Source organism: Oncorhynchus gorbuscha, unplaced genomic scaffold (genome assembly GCF_021184085.1).
Source record: "Oncorhynchus gorbuscha isolate QuinsamMale2020 ecotype Even-year unplaced genomic scaffold, OgorEven_v1.0 Un_scaffold_2303, whole genome shotgun sequence".
NCBI lineage: Eukaryota > Metazoa > Chordata > Actinopteri > Salmoniformes > Salmonidae > Oncorhynchus > Oncorhynchus gorbuscha.
Genome location: NW_025746853.1, coordinates 46,821 through 60,846, shown reverse-complemented (window position 1 = coordinate 60,846; position 14,026 = coordinate 46,821). Strand labels below are relative to the sequence as shown.

At 42.0% G+C, this 14,026-nt stretch overlaps 4 non-coding genes across 4 annotated transcripts; all 4 read right to left on the bottom strand.

The window, feature by feature from the left end:
* Window positions 1–2,124: 2,124 nt before the first annotated feature.
* On the bottom strand, window positions 2,125–2,197 carry trnaa-agc. The gene has a single exon. It is a non-coding gene; the product is annotated as a tRNA-Ala (tRNA).
* A 552-nt stretch (window positions 2,198–2,749) lies between these two features.
* Window positions 2,750–2,822, bottom strand: trnaa-agc. Its single transcript has one exon. It is a non-coding gene; the product is annotated as a tRNA-Ala (tRNA).
* Window positions 2,823–7,735: 4,913 nt separating this feature from the next.
* Window positions 7,736–7,808, bottom strand: trnaa-agc. Its single transcript has one exon. It is a non-coding gene; the product is annotated as a tRNA-Ala (tRNA).
* A 6,145-nt stretch (window positions 7,809–13,953) lies between these two features.
* trnaa-agc lies at window positions 13,954–14,026 on the bottom strand. Its single transcript has one exon. It is a non-coding gene; the product is annotated as a tRNA-Ala (tRNA).

Below are 14,026 nucleotides of genomic sequence, written 5' to 3'. Positions count from 1 at the left end.
GTGCTCTACCATTTGAGCTAATCCCCCTGCACCTCAAACAAGAAGTATGAAATCTCAATGACCGCACTGCCAAATCCCTCGTCCATAAGAAAGGATAATTTTAAAAAAGTATGCTTGCTTCAGCTGTCTAAGGGTATTTTTCATGGTAGTTCAGTAAAGGTTGAAGTAGTGACTGCAGGAAGTCCAGTGGTGGAAATAGTTGTATTGTTGGGTTAGTATCCAGAGCTACAACAACAATGTGCTGATTGAACCAAACTAAATAGTTGGAGGATGCAGGCATCAATCCCGCTCCCTCTCACATGCTAAGCGAGCGCTCTACCATTTGAGCTAATCCCCCTGTTCCTTCAACAAGAAGTATGAAATCTCAATGACCGCACTGCCAAATCCCTCGTCCATTAGAAAGGATACTTTTTAAAAAGTATGCTTGCTTCAGCTGTCTAAAAGTTTTTTTCATGGTAGTTCAGTAAAGGTTGAAGTAGTGACTGCAGTAAGCCCAGTGGTGGAAATAGTTGTATTGTTGGGTTAGTATCCAGAGCTACAACAACAATGTGTGCTGATTGAACCAAATTAAATAGTTGGAGGATGCGGGCATCGATCCCGATACCTTTCACATGTTAAGCGAGCGCTCTACCATTTGAGCTAATCCCCTGCGCCTCCAACAAGAAGTATGAAATCTCAATGACCGCACTGCCAAATCCCTCATCCATAAGAAAGGATAATTTAAAAAAAAGTATGCTTGCTTCAGCTGTCTAAGGGTATTTTTCATGGTAGTTCAGTAAAGGTTGAAGTAGTGACTGCAGTAAGTCCAGTGGTGGAAATAGTTGTATTGTTGGGTTAGTATCCAGAGCTACAACAACATGTACTGATTGAACCAAACTAAATAGTTGGAGGATGCAGGCATCAATCCCGCTCCCTCTCACATGCTAAGCGAGCGCTCTACCATTTGAGCTAATTCCCCTGTTCCTTCAACAAGAAGTATGAAATCTCAATGACCGCACTGCCAAATCCCTCGTCCATTAGAAAGGATAATTTAAAAAAAAGTATGCTTGCTTCAGCTGTCTAAAAGTATTTTTCATGGTAGTTCAGTAAAGGTTGAAGTAGTGACTGCAGTAAGTCCAGTGGTGGAAATAGTTGTATTGTTGGGTTAGTATCCAGAGCTACAACAACATGTACTGACTGAACCAAACTAAATAGTTGGAGGATGCAGGCATCAATCCCGCTCCCTCTCACATGCTAAGCGAGCGCTCTACCATTTGAGCTAATCCCCCTGTTCCTTCAACAAGAAGTATGAAATCTCAATGACCGCACTGCCAAATCCCTCGTCCATTAGAAAGGATACTTTTTAAAAAGTATGCTTGCTTCAGCTGTCTAAAAGTTTTTTTCATGGTAGTTCAGTAAAGGTTGAAGTAGTGACTGCAGTAAGCCCAGTGGTGGAAATAGTTGTATTGTTGGGTTAGTATCCAGAGCTACAACAACAATGTGTGCTGATTGAACCAAACTAAATAGTTGGAGGATGCGGGCATCGATCCCGCTACCTCTCACATGCTAAGCAAGTGCTCTACCATTTGAGCTAATCCCCCTGTGCCTCCAACAAGAAGTATGAAATCTCAATGACTGCACTGCCAAATCCCTCGTCCATAAGAAAGGATACTTTTTAAAAAGTATGCTTGCTTCAGCTGTCTAAAAGTATTTTTCATGGTAGTTCAGTAAAGGTTGAAGTAGTGACTGCAGTAAGCCAGTGGTGGAAATAGTTGTATTGTTGGGTTAGTATCCAGAGCTACAACAACAATGTGCTGATTGAACCAAACTAAATAGTTGGAGGATGCAGGCATCAATCCCGCTCCCTCTCACATGCTAAGCGAGCGCTCTACCATTTGAGCTAATCCCCTGTTCCTTCAACAAGAAGTATGAAATCTCAATGACCGCACTGCCAAATCCCTCGTCCATTAGAAAGGATACTTTTTAAAAAGTATGCTTGCTTCAGCTGTCTAAAAGTATTTTTCATGGTAGTTCAGTAAAGGTTGAAGTAGTGACTGCAGTAAGTCCAGTGGTGGAAATAGTTGTATTGTTGGGTTAGTATCCAGAGCTACAACAACATGTACTGATTGAACCAAACTAAATAGTTGGAGGATGCGGGCATCGATCCCGCTACCTCTCACATGCTAAGCGAGCGCTCTACCATTTGAGCTAATCCCCCTGCGCCTCCAACAAGAAGTATGAAATCTCAATGACCGCACTGCCAAATCCCTCGTCCATAAGAAAGGATACTTTTTTAAAAAGTATGCTTGCTTCAGCTGTCTAAAAGTATTTTTCATGGTACTTCAGTAAAGGTTGAAGTAGTGACTGCAGTAAGCATAGTGGTGGAAATAGTTGTATTGTTGGGTTAGTATCCAGAGCTACAACAACAATGTGTGCTTATTGAACCAAACTAAATAGTTGGAGGATGCAGGCATCAATCCCGCTCCCTCTCACATGCTAAGCGAGCGCTCTACCATTTGAGCTAATCCCCCTGTTCCTTCAACAAGAAGTATGAAATCTCAATGACCGCACTGCAAAATCCCTCGTCCATTAGAAAGGATACTTTTTAAAAAGTATGCTTGCTTCAGCTGTCTAAAAGTTTTTTTCATGGTAGTTCAGTAAAGGTTGAAGTACTGACTGCAGTAAGCCCAGTGGTGGAAATAGTTGTATTGTTGGGTTAGTATCCAGAGCTACAACAACAATGTGTGCTGATTGAACCAAATTAAATAGTTGGAGGATGCGGGCATCGATCCCGCTACCTCTCACATGCTAAGCGAGCGCTCTACCATTTGAGCTAATCCCCCTGCGCCTCCAACAAGAAGTATGAAATCTCAATGACTGCACTGCCAAATCCCTCGTCCACAAGAAAGGATACTTTTTTTAAAGTATGCTTGCTTCAGCTGTCTAAAAGTATTTTTCATGGTAGTTCAGTAAAGGTTGAAGTAGTGACTGCAGTAAGCCAGTGGTGGAAATAGTTGTATTGTTGGGTTAGTATCCAGAGCTACAACAACAATGTGTGCTGATTGAACCAAATTAAATAGTTGGAGGATGCGGGCATCGATCCCGATACCTCTCACATGCTAAGCGAGCGCTCTACCATTTGAGCTAATCCCCCTGCGCCTCCAACAAGAAGTATGAAATCTCAATGACCGCACTGCCAAATCCCTCGTCCATAAGAAAGGATAATTTTTAAAAAGTATGCTTGCTTCAGCTGTCTAAAAGTTTTTTCATGGTAGTTCAGTAAAGGTTGAAGTAGTGACTGCAGTAAGCCCAGTGGTGGAAATAGTTGTATTGTTGGGTTAGTATCCAGAGCTACAACAACAATGTGTGCTGATTGAACCAAACTAAATAGTTGGAGGATGCAGGCATCGATCCCGCTACCTCTCACATGCTAAGCGAGCGCTCTACCATTTGAGCTAATCCCCCTGTGCCTCCAACAAGAAGTATGAAATCTCAATGACCGCACTGCCAAATCCCTCGTCCATAAGAAAGGATAATTTTTAAAAAAGTATGCTTGCTTCAGCTGTCTAAAAGTATTTTTCATGGTAGTTCAGTAAAGGTTGAAGTAGTGACTGCAGTAAGCCCAGTGGTGGAAATAGTTGTATTGTTGGGTTAGTATCCAGAGCTACAACAACAATGTGTGCTGATTGAACCAAACTAAACAGTTGGAGGATGTAGGCATCAATCCCGCTCCCGCTCACATGCTAAGCGAGCGCTCTACCTTTTGAGCTAATCCCCTGTTCCTTCAACAAGAAGTATGAAATCTCAATGACCGCACTGCCAAATCCCTCGTCCATTAGAAAGGATACTTTTTAAAAAGTATGCTTGCTTCAGCTGTCTAAAAGTTTTTTCATGGTAGTTCAGTAAAGGTTGAAGTAGTGACTGCAGTAAGCCCAGTGGTGGAAATAGTTGTATTGTTGGGTTAGTATCCAGAGCTACAACAACAATGTGTGCTGATTGAACCAAACTAAATAGTTGGAGGATGCAGGCATCAATCCCGCTACCTCTCACATGCAAAGCAAGCGCTCTACCATTTGAGCTAATCCCCCTGTGCCTCCAACAAGAAGTATGAAATCTCAATGACTGCACTGCCAAATCCCTCGTCCATAAGAAAGGATACTTTTAAAAAGTATGCTTGCTTCAGCTGTCTAAAAGTATTTTTCATGGTAGTTCAGTAAAGGTTGAAGTAGTGACTGCAGTAAGCCCAGTGGTGGAAATAGTTGTATTGTTGGGTTAGTATCCAGAGCTACAACAACAATGTGTGCTGATTGAACCAAACTAAATAGTTGGAGGATGCAGGCATCGATCCCGATACCTCTCACATGCTAAGCTAGCGCTCTACCATTTGAGCTAATCCCCTGCTCTTCCAACAAGAAGTATGAAATCTCAATGACCGCACTGCCAAATCCCTCGTCCATAAGAAAGGATCATTTTTAAAAAGTATGCTTGCTTCAGCTGTCTAAAAGTATTTTTCATGGTACTTCAGTAAAGGTTGAAGTAGTGACTGCAGTAAGCATAGTGGTGGAAATAGTTGTATTGTTGGGTTAGTATCCAGAGCTACAACAACAATGTGTGCTTATTGAACCAAAAAATAGTTGGAGGATGCAGGCATCAATCCCGCTCCCTCTCACATGCTAAGCGAGCGCTCTACCATTTGAGCTAATCCCCCTGTTCCTTCAACAAGAAGTATGAAATCTCAATGACCGCACTGCCAAATCCCTCGTCCATTAGAAAGGATACTTTTTTAAAAGTATGCTTGCTTCAGCTGTCTAAAAGTTTTTTCATGGTAGTTCAGTAAAGGTTGAAGTAGTGACTGCAGTAAGCCCAGTGGTGGAAATAGTTGTATTGTTGGGTTAGTATCCAGAGCTACAACAACAATGTGTGCTGATTGAACCAAACTAAATAGTTGGAGGATGCAGGCATCGATCCCGCTACCTCTCACATGCTAAGCGAGCGCTCTACCATTTGAGCTAATCCCCCTGCACTTCCAACAAGAAGTATGAAATCTCAATGACCGCACTGCCAAATCCCTCGTCCATAAGAAAGGATAATTTTTAAAAGTATGCTTGCTTCAGCTGTCTAAAAGTATTTTCATTCATGGTAGTTCAGTAAAGGTTGAAGTAGTGACTGCAGTAAGCCCAGTGGTGGAAATAGTTGTATTGTTGGGTTAGTATCCAGAGCTACAACAACAATGTGTGCTGATTGAACCAAACTAAATATTTGGAGGATGCAGGCATCGATCCCGCTACCTCTCACATGCTAAGCGAGCACTCTACCATTTGAGCTAATCCCCCTGTTCCTTCAACAAGAAGTATGAAATCTCAATGACCGCACTGCCAAATCCCTCGTCCATTAGAAAGGATACTTTTTAAAAAGTATGCTTGCTTCAGCTGTCTAAAAGTATTTTTCATGGTAGTTCAGTAAAGGTTGAAGTAGTGACTGCAGTAAGCCCAGTGGTGGAAATAGTTGTATTGTTGGGTTAGTATCCAGAGCTACAACAACAATGTGTGCTGATTGAACCAAACTAAATAGTTGGAGGATGCAGGCATCGATCCCGCTACCTCTCACATGCTAAGCGAGCGCTCTACCATTTGAGCTAATCCCCCTGCACTTCCAACAAGAAGTATGAAATCTCAATGACCGCACTGCCAAATCCCTCGTCCATAAGAAAGGATCATTTTTAAAAAGTATGCTTGCTTCAGCTGTCTAAAAGTATTTTTCATGGTACTTCAGTAAAGGTTGAAGTAGTGACTGCAGTAAGCATAGTGGTGGAAATAGTTGTATTGTTGGGTTAGTATCCAGAGCTACAACAACAATGTGTGCTTATTGAACCAAACTAAATAGTTGGAGGATGCAGGCATCAATCCCGCTCCCTCTCACATGCTAAGCGAGCGCTCTACCATTTGAGCTAATCCCCCTGTTCCTTCAACAAGAAGTATGAAATCTCAATGACCGCACTGCCAAATCCCTCGTCCATTAGAAAGGATACTTTTTTTAAAGTATGCTTGCTTCAGCTGTCTAAAAGTTTTTTTCATGGTAGTTCAGTAAAGGTTGAAGTAGTGACTGCAGTAAGCCCAGTGGTGGAAATAGTTGTATTGTTGGGTTAGTATCCAGAGCTACAACAACAATGTGTGCTGATTGAACCAAACTAAATAGTTGGAGGATGCAGGCATCAATCCCGCTACCTCTCACATGCTAAGCTAGCGCTCTACCATTTGAGCTAATCCCCCTGCTCTTCCAACAAGAAGTATGAAATCTCAATGACCGCACTGCCAAATCCCTCGTCCATAAGAAAGGATCATTTTTAAAAAGTATGCTTGCTTCAGCTGTCTAAAAGTATTTTTCATGGTACTTCAGTAAAGGTTGAAGTAGTGACTGCAGTAAGCATAGTGGTGGAAATAGTTGTATTGTTGGTTTAGTATCCAGAGCTACAACAACAATGTGTGCTTATTGAACCAAACTAAATAGTTGGAGGATGCAGGTATCAATCCCGCTCCCTCTTACATGCTAAGCGAGCGCTCTACCATTTGAGCTAATCCCCCTGTTCCTTCAACGAGAAGTATGAAATCTCAATGACCGCACTGCCAAATCCCTCGTCCATTAGAAAGGACACTTTTTTAAAAGTATGCTTGCTTCAGCTGTCTAAAAGTGTTTTTCATGGTAGTTCAGTAAAGGTTGAAGTAGTGACTGCAGTAAGCCCAGTGGTGGAAATAGTTGTATTGTTGGGTTAGTATCCAGAGCTACAACAACAATGTGTGCTGATTGAACCAAACTAAATAGTTGGAGGATGCAGGCATCGATCCCGCCACCTCTCAAATGCTAAGCGAGCGCTCTACCATTTGAGCTAATCACCCTGCACTTCCAACAAGAAGTATGAAATCTAAATGACCGCACTGCCAAATCCCTCGTCCATAAGAAAGGATAATTTTTAAAAGTATGCTTGCTTCAGCTGTCTAAAAGTATTTTTCATGGTACTTCAGTAAAGGTTGAAGTAGTGACTGCAGTAAGCATAGTGGTGGAAATAGTTGTATTGTTGGGTTAGTATCCAGAGCTACAACAACAATGTGTGCTTATTGAACCAAACTAAATAGTTGGAGGATGCAGGTATCAATCCCGCTCCCTCTCACATGCTAAGCAAGCGCTCTACCATTTGAGCTAATCCCCCTGTTCCTTCAACGAGAAGTATGAAATCTCAATGACCGCACTGCCAAATCCCTCGTCCATTAGAAAGGATACTTTTTTTAAAGTATGCTTGCTTCAGCTGTCTAAAAGTTTTTTTCATGGTAGTTCAGTAAAGGTTGAAATACTGACTGCAGTAAGCCCAGTGGTGGAAATAGTTGTATAGTTGGGTTAGTATCCAGAGCTACAACAACAATGTGTGCTGATTGAACCAAACTAAATAGTTGGAGGACGCAGGCATCGATCCGCCCACCTCTCACATGCTAAGCGAGCGCTCTACCTTTTGAGCTAGTCCCTCTGTTCCTTCAACAAAAGAAGTATGAAATCTCAATGACCGCACTGCCAAATCCCTCGTCCATTAGAAAGGATACTTTTTAAAAGTATGCTTGCTTCAGCTGTCTAAAAGTATTTTTCATGGTAGTTCAGTAAAGGTTGAAGTAGTGACTGCAGTAAGCCCAGTGGTGGAAATAGTTGTATTGTTGGGTTAGTATCCAGAGCTACAACAACAATGTGTGCTGATTGAACCAAATTAAATAGTTGGAGGATGCGGGCATCGATCCCGCTACCTCTCACATGCTAAGCGAGCGCTCTACCATTTGAGCTAATCCCCCTGCACCTCCAACAAGAAGTATGAAATCTCAATGACTGCACTGCCAAATCCCTCGTCCACAAGAAAGGATACTTTTTTAAAAGTATGCTTGCTTCAGCTGTCTAAAAGTATTTTTCATGGTAGTTCAGTAAAGGTTGAAGTAGTGACTGCAGTAAGCATAGTGGTGGAAATAGTTGTATTGTTGGGTTAGTATCCAGAGCTACAACAACAATGTGTGCTTATTGAACCAAACTAAATAGTTGGAGGATGCAGGCATCGATACCGCTACCTCTCACATGCTAAGCGAGCGCTCTACCATTTGAGCTAATCCCCCTGCTCCTTCAACAAAAGAAGTATGAAATCTCAATGACCGCACTGCCAAATCCCTCGTCCATTAGAAAGGATACTTTTTAAAAAGTATGCTTGCTTCAGCTGTCTAAAAGTATTTTTCATGGTAGTTCAGTAAAGGTTGAAGTAGTGACTGCAGTAAGCCCAGTGGTGGAAATAGTTGTATTGTTGGGTTAGTATCCAGAGCTACAACAACAATGTGTGCTGATTGAACCAAACTAAATAGTTGGAGGATGCAGGCATCAATCCCGCTCCCTCTCACATGCTAAGCGAGCGCTCTACCATTTGAGCTAATCCCCCCTGTTCCTTCAACAAGAAGTATGAAATCTCAATGACCGCACTGCCAAATCCCTCGTCCATTAGAAAGGATACTTTTTTAAAGTATGCTTGCTTCAGCTGTCTAAAAGTTTTTTCATGGTAGTTCAGTAAAGGTTGAAGTAGTGACTGCAGTAAGCCCAGTGGTGGAAATAGTTGTATTGTTGGGTTAGTATCCAGAGCTACAACAACAATGTGTGCTGATTGAACCAAACTAAATAGTTGGAGGATGCAGGCATCGATACCGCTACCTCTCACATGCTAAGCGAGCGCTCTACCATTTGAGCTAATCCCCCTGTTCCTTCAAAAAGAAGTATGAAATCTCAATGACCGCACTGCCAAATCCCTCGTCCATTAGAAAGGATACTTTTTAAAAAGTATGCTTGCTTCAGCTGTCTAAAAGTATTTTTCATGGTAGTTCAGTAAAGGTTGAAGTAGTGACTGCAGTAAGCCCAGTGGTGGAAATAGTTGTATTGTTGGGTTAGTATCCAGAGCTACAACAACAATGTGTGCTGATTGAACCAAATTAAATAGTTGGAGGATGCGGGCATTGATCCCACTACCTCTCACATGCTAAGCGAGCGCTCTACCATTTGAGCTAATCCCCCTGCGCCTCCAACAAGAAGTATGAAATCTCAATGACTGCACTGCCAAATCCCTCGTCCACAAGAAAGGATACTTTTTTAAAAGTATGCTTGCTTCAGCTGTCTAAAAGTATTTTTCATGGTAGTTCAGTAAAGGTTGAAGTAGTGACTGCAGTAAGCCCAGTGGTGGAAATAGTTGTATTGTTGGGTTAGTATCCAGAGCTACAACAACAATGTGTGCTTATTGAACCAAACTAAATAGTTGGAGGATGCAGGCATCAATCCCGCTCCCTCTCACATGCTAAGCGAGCGCTCTACCATTTGAGCTAATCCCCCTGTTCCTTCAACGAGAAGTATGAAATCTCAATGACCGCACTGCCAAATCCCTCGTCCATTAGAAAGGATACTTTTTTAAAAGTATGCTTGATTCAGCTGTCTAAAAGTATTTTTCATGGTAGTTCAGTAAAGGTTGAAGTAGTGACTGCAGTAAGCCCAGTGGTGGAAATAGTTGTATTGTTGGGTTAGTATCCAGAGCTACAACAACAATGTGTGCTGATTGAACCAAATTAAATAGTTGGAGGATGCGGGCATCGATCCCGCTACCTCTCACATGCTAAGCGAGCACTCTACCATTTGAGCTAATCCCCCTGCGCCTCCAACAAGAAGTATGAAATCTCAATGACCGCACTGCCAAATCCCTCGTCCATAAGAAAGGATAATTTTTTTAAAAGTATGCTTGCTTCAGCTGTCTAAAAGTATTTTTCATGGTAGTTCAGTAAAGGTTGAAGTAGTGACTGCAGTAAGTCCAGTGGTGGAAATAGTTGTATTGTTGGGTTAGTATCCAGAGCTACAACAACATGTACTGATTGAACCAAACTAAATACTTGGAGGATGCAGGCATCGATCCCGCTACCTCTCACATGCTAAGCGAGGGCTCTAGCATTTGAGATAATCCCCCTGTGCCTCCAACAAGAAGTATGAAATCTCAATGACCGCACTGCCAAATCCCTGGTCCATAAGAAAGGATAATTTTTAAAAAGTATGCTTGCTTCAGCTGTCTAAAAGTATTTTTCATGGTACTTCAGTAAAGGTTGAAGTCGTGACTGCAGTAAGCCCAGTGGTGGAAATAGTTGTATTGTTGGGTTAGTATCCAGAGCTACAACAACATGTACTGATTGAATCAAACTAAATAGTTGGAGGATGCAGGCATCAATCCCACTCCCTCTCACATGCTAAGTGAGCGCTATACCATTTGAGCTAATCCCCCTGTTCCTTCAATGAGAAGTATGAAATCTCAATGACCGCACTGCCAAATCCCTCGTCCATTAGAAAGGATACTTTTTAAAAAGTATGCTTGCTTCAGCTGTCTAAAAGTTTTTTTCATGGTAGTTCAGTAAAGGTTGAAGTAGTGACTGCAGTAAGCCCAGTGGTGGAAATAGTTGTATTGTTGGGTTAGTATCCAGAGCTACAACAACAATGTGTGCTGATTGAACCAAACTAAATAGTTGGAGGATGCAGGCATCGATCCCGCTACCTCTCACATGCTAAGCGAGGGCTCTAGCATTTGAGATAATCCCCCTGTGCCTCCAACAAGAAGTATGAAATCTCAATGACCGCACTGCCAAATCCCTGGTCCATAAGAAAGGATAATTTTTAAAAAGTATGCTTGCTTCAGCTGTCTAAAAGTATTTTTCATGGTACTTCAGTAAAGGTTGAAGTCGTGACTGCAGTAAGCCCAGTGGTGGAAATAGTTGTATTGTTGGGTTAGTATCCAGAGCTACAACAACAATATGTGCTTATTGAACCAAACTAAATAGTTGGAGGATGCAGGCATCAATCCCGCTCCCTCTCACATGCTAAGCGAGCGCTCTACCATTTGAGCTAATCCCCCTGTTCCTTCAACAAGAAGTATGAAATCTCAATGACCGCACTGCCAAATCCCTCGTCCATTAGAAAGGATACTTTTTAAAAAGTATGCTTGCTTCAGCTGTCTAAAAGTATTTTTCATGGTAGTTCAGTAAAGGTTGAAGTAGTGACTGCAGTAAGCCCAGTGGTGGAAATAGTTGTATTGTTGGGTTAGTATCCAGAGCTACAACAACAATGTGTGCTGATTGAACCAAACTAAATAGTTGGAGGATGCAGGCATCGATCCCGCTACCTCTCACATGCTAAGCGAGTGCTCTACCATTTGAGCTAATCCCCCTGCACCTCAAACAAGAAGTATGAAATCTCAATGACCGCACTGCCAAATCCCTCGTCCATAAGAAAGGATAATTTTTAAAAAGTATGCTTGCTTCAGCTGTCTAAGGGTATTTTTCATGGTAGTTCAGTAAAGGTTGAAGTAGTGACTGCAGTAAGTCCAGTGGTGGAAATAGTTGTATTGTTGGGTTAGTATCCAGAGCTACAACAACATGTACTGATTGAACCAAACTAAATAGTTGGAGGATGCAGGCATCAATCCCGCTCCCTCTCACATGCTAAGCGAGCGCTCTACCATTTGAGCTAATCCCCCTGTTCCTTCAACGAGAAGTATGAAATCTCAATGACCGCACTGCCAAATCCCTCGTCCATTAGAAAGGATACTTTTTAAAAAGTATGCTTGCTTCAGCTGTCTAAAAGTTTTTTTCATGGTAGTTCAGTAAAGGTTGAAGTAGTGACTGCAGTAAGCCCAGTGGTGGAAATAGTTGTATTGTTGGGTTAGTATCCAGAGCTACAACAACAATGTGTGCTGATTGAACCAAATTAAATAGTTGGAGGATGCGGGCATCGATCCCGATACCTTTCACATGTTAAGCGAGCGCTCTACCATTTGAGCTAATCCCCCTGCGCCTCCAACAAGAAGTATGAAATCTCAATGACCGCACTGCCAAATCCCTCATCCATAAGAAAGGATAATTTAAAAAAAAGTATGCTTGCTTCAGCTGTCTAAAAGTATTTTTCATGGTAGTTCAGTAAAGGTTGAAGTAGTGACTGCAGTAAGTCCAGTGGTGGAAATAGTTGTATTGTTGGGTTAGTATCCAGAGCTACAACAACATGTACTGATTGAACCAAACTAAATAGTTGGAGGATGCAGACATCAATCCCGCTCCCTCTCACATGCTAAGCGAGCGCTCTACCATTTGAGCTAATTCCCCTGTTCCTTCAACAAGAAGTATGAAATCTCAATGACCGCACTGCCAAATCCCTCGTCCATTAGAAAGGATAATTTAAAAAAAAGTATGCTTGCTTCAGCTGTCTAAGGGTATTTTTCATGGTAGTTCAGTAAAGGTTGAAGTAGTGACTGCAGTAAGTCCAGTGGTGGAAATAGTTGTATTGTTGGGTTAGTATCAAGAGCTACAACAACATGTACTGATTGAACCAAACTAAATAGTTGGAGGATGCAGGCATCAATCACGCTCCCTCTCACATGCTAAGCGAGCGCTCTACCATTTGAGCTAATTCCCCTGTTCCTTCAACAAGAAGTATGAAATCTCAATGACCGCACTGCCAAATCCCTCGTCCATTAGAAAGGATACTTTTTAAAAAGTATGCTTGCTTCAGCTGTCTAAAAGTTTTTTTCATGGTAGTTCAGTAAAGGTTGAAGTAGTGACTGCAGTAAGCCCAGTGGTGGAAATAGTTGTATTGTTGGGTTCGAATCCAGAGCTACAACAACAATGTGTGCTGATTGAACCAAACTAAATAGTTGGAGGATGCGGGCATCGATCCCGCTACCTCTCACATGCTAAGCAAGTGCTCTACCATTTGAGCTAATCCCCCTGTGCCTCCAACAAGAAGTATGAAATCTCAATGACTGCACTGCGAAATCCCTCGTCCACAAGAAAGGATACTTTTTAAAAAGTATGCTTGCTTCAGCTGTCTAAAAGTATTTTTCATGGTAGTTCAGTAAAGGTTGAAGTAGTGACTGCAGTAAGCCAGTGGTGGAAATAGTTGTATTGTTGGGTTGGTATCCAGAGCTACAACAACATGTACTGATTGAACCAAACTAAATAGTTGGAATGCAGGCATCAATCCCGCTCCCTCTCACATGCTAAGCGAGCGCTCTACCATTTGAGCTAATCCCCCTGTTCCTTCAACAAGAAGTATGAAATCTCAATGACCGCACTGCCAAATCCCTCGTCCATTAGAAAGGATACTTTTTAAAAAGTATGCTTGCTTCAGCTGTCTAAAAGTATTTTTCATGGTAGTTCAGTAAAGGTTGAAGTAGTGACTGCAGTAAGTCCAGTGGTGGAAATAGTTGTATTGTTGGGTTAGTATCCAGAGCTACAACAACATGTACTGATTGAACCAAACTAAATACTTGGAGGATGCGGGCATCGATACCGCTACCTCTCACATGCTAAGCGAGCGCTCTACCATTTGAGCTAATCCCCCTGCGCCTCCAACAAGAAGTATGAAATCTCAATGACCGCACTGCCAAATCCCTCGTCCATAAGAAAGGATAATTTTTAAAAAGTATGCTTGCTTCAGCTGTCTAAAAGTATTTTTCATGGTACTTCAGTAAAGGTTGAAGTAGTGACTGCAGTAAGCATAGTGGTGGAAATAGTTGTATTGTTGGGTTAGTATCCAGAGCTACAACAACAATGTGTGCTTATTGAACCAAACTAAATAGTTGGAGGATGCAGGCATCAATCCCGCTCCCTCTCACATGCTAAGCGAGCGCTCTACCATTTGAGCTAATCCCCTGTTCCTTCAACAAGAAGTATGAAATCTCAATGACCGCACTGCAAAATCCCTCGTCCATTAGAAAGGATACTTTTTAAAAAGTATGCTTGCTTCAGCTGTCTAAAAGTTTTTTCATGGTAGTTCAGTAAAGGTTGAAGTAGTGACTGCAGTAAGCCCAGTGGTGGAAATAGTTGTATTGTTGGGTTAGTATCCAGAGCTACAACAACAATGTGTGCTGATTGAACCAAATTAAATAGTTGGAGGATGCGGGCATCGATCCCGCTACCTCTCACATGCTAAGCGAGCGCTCTACCATTTGAGCTAATCCCCC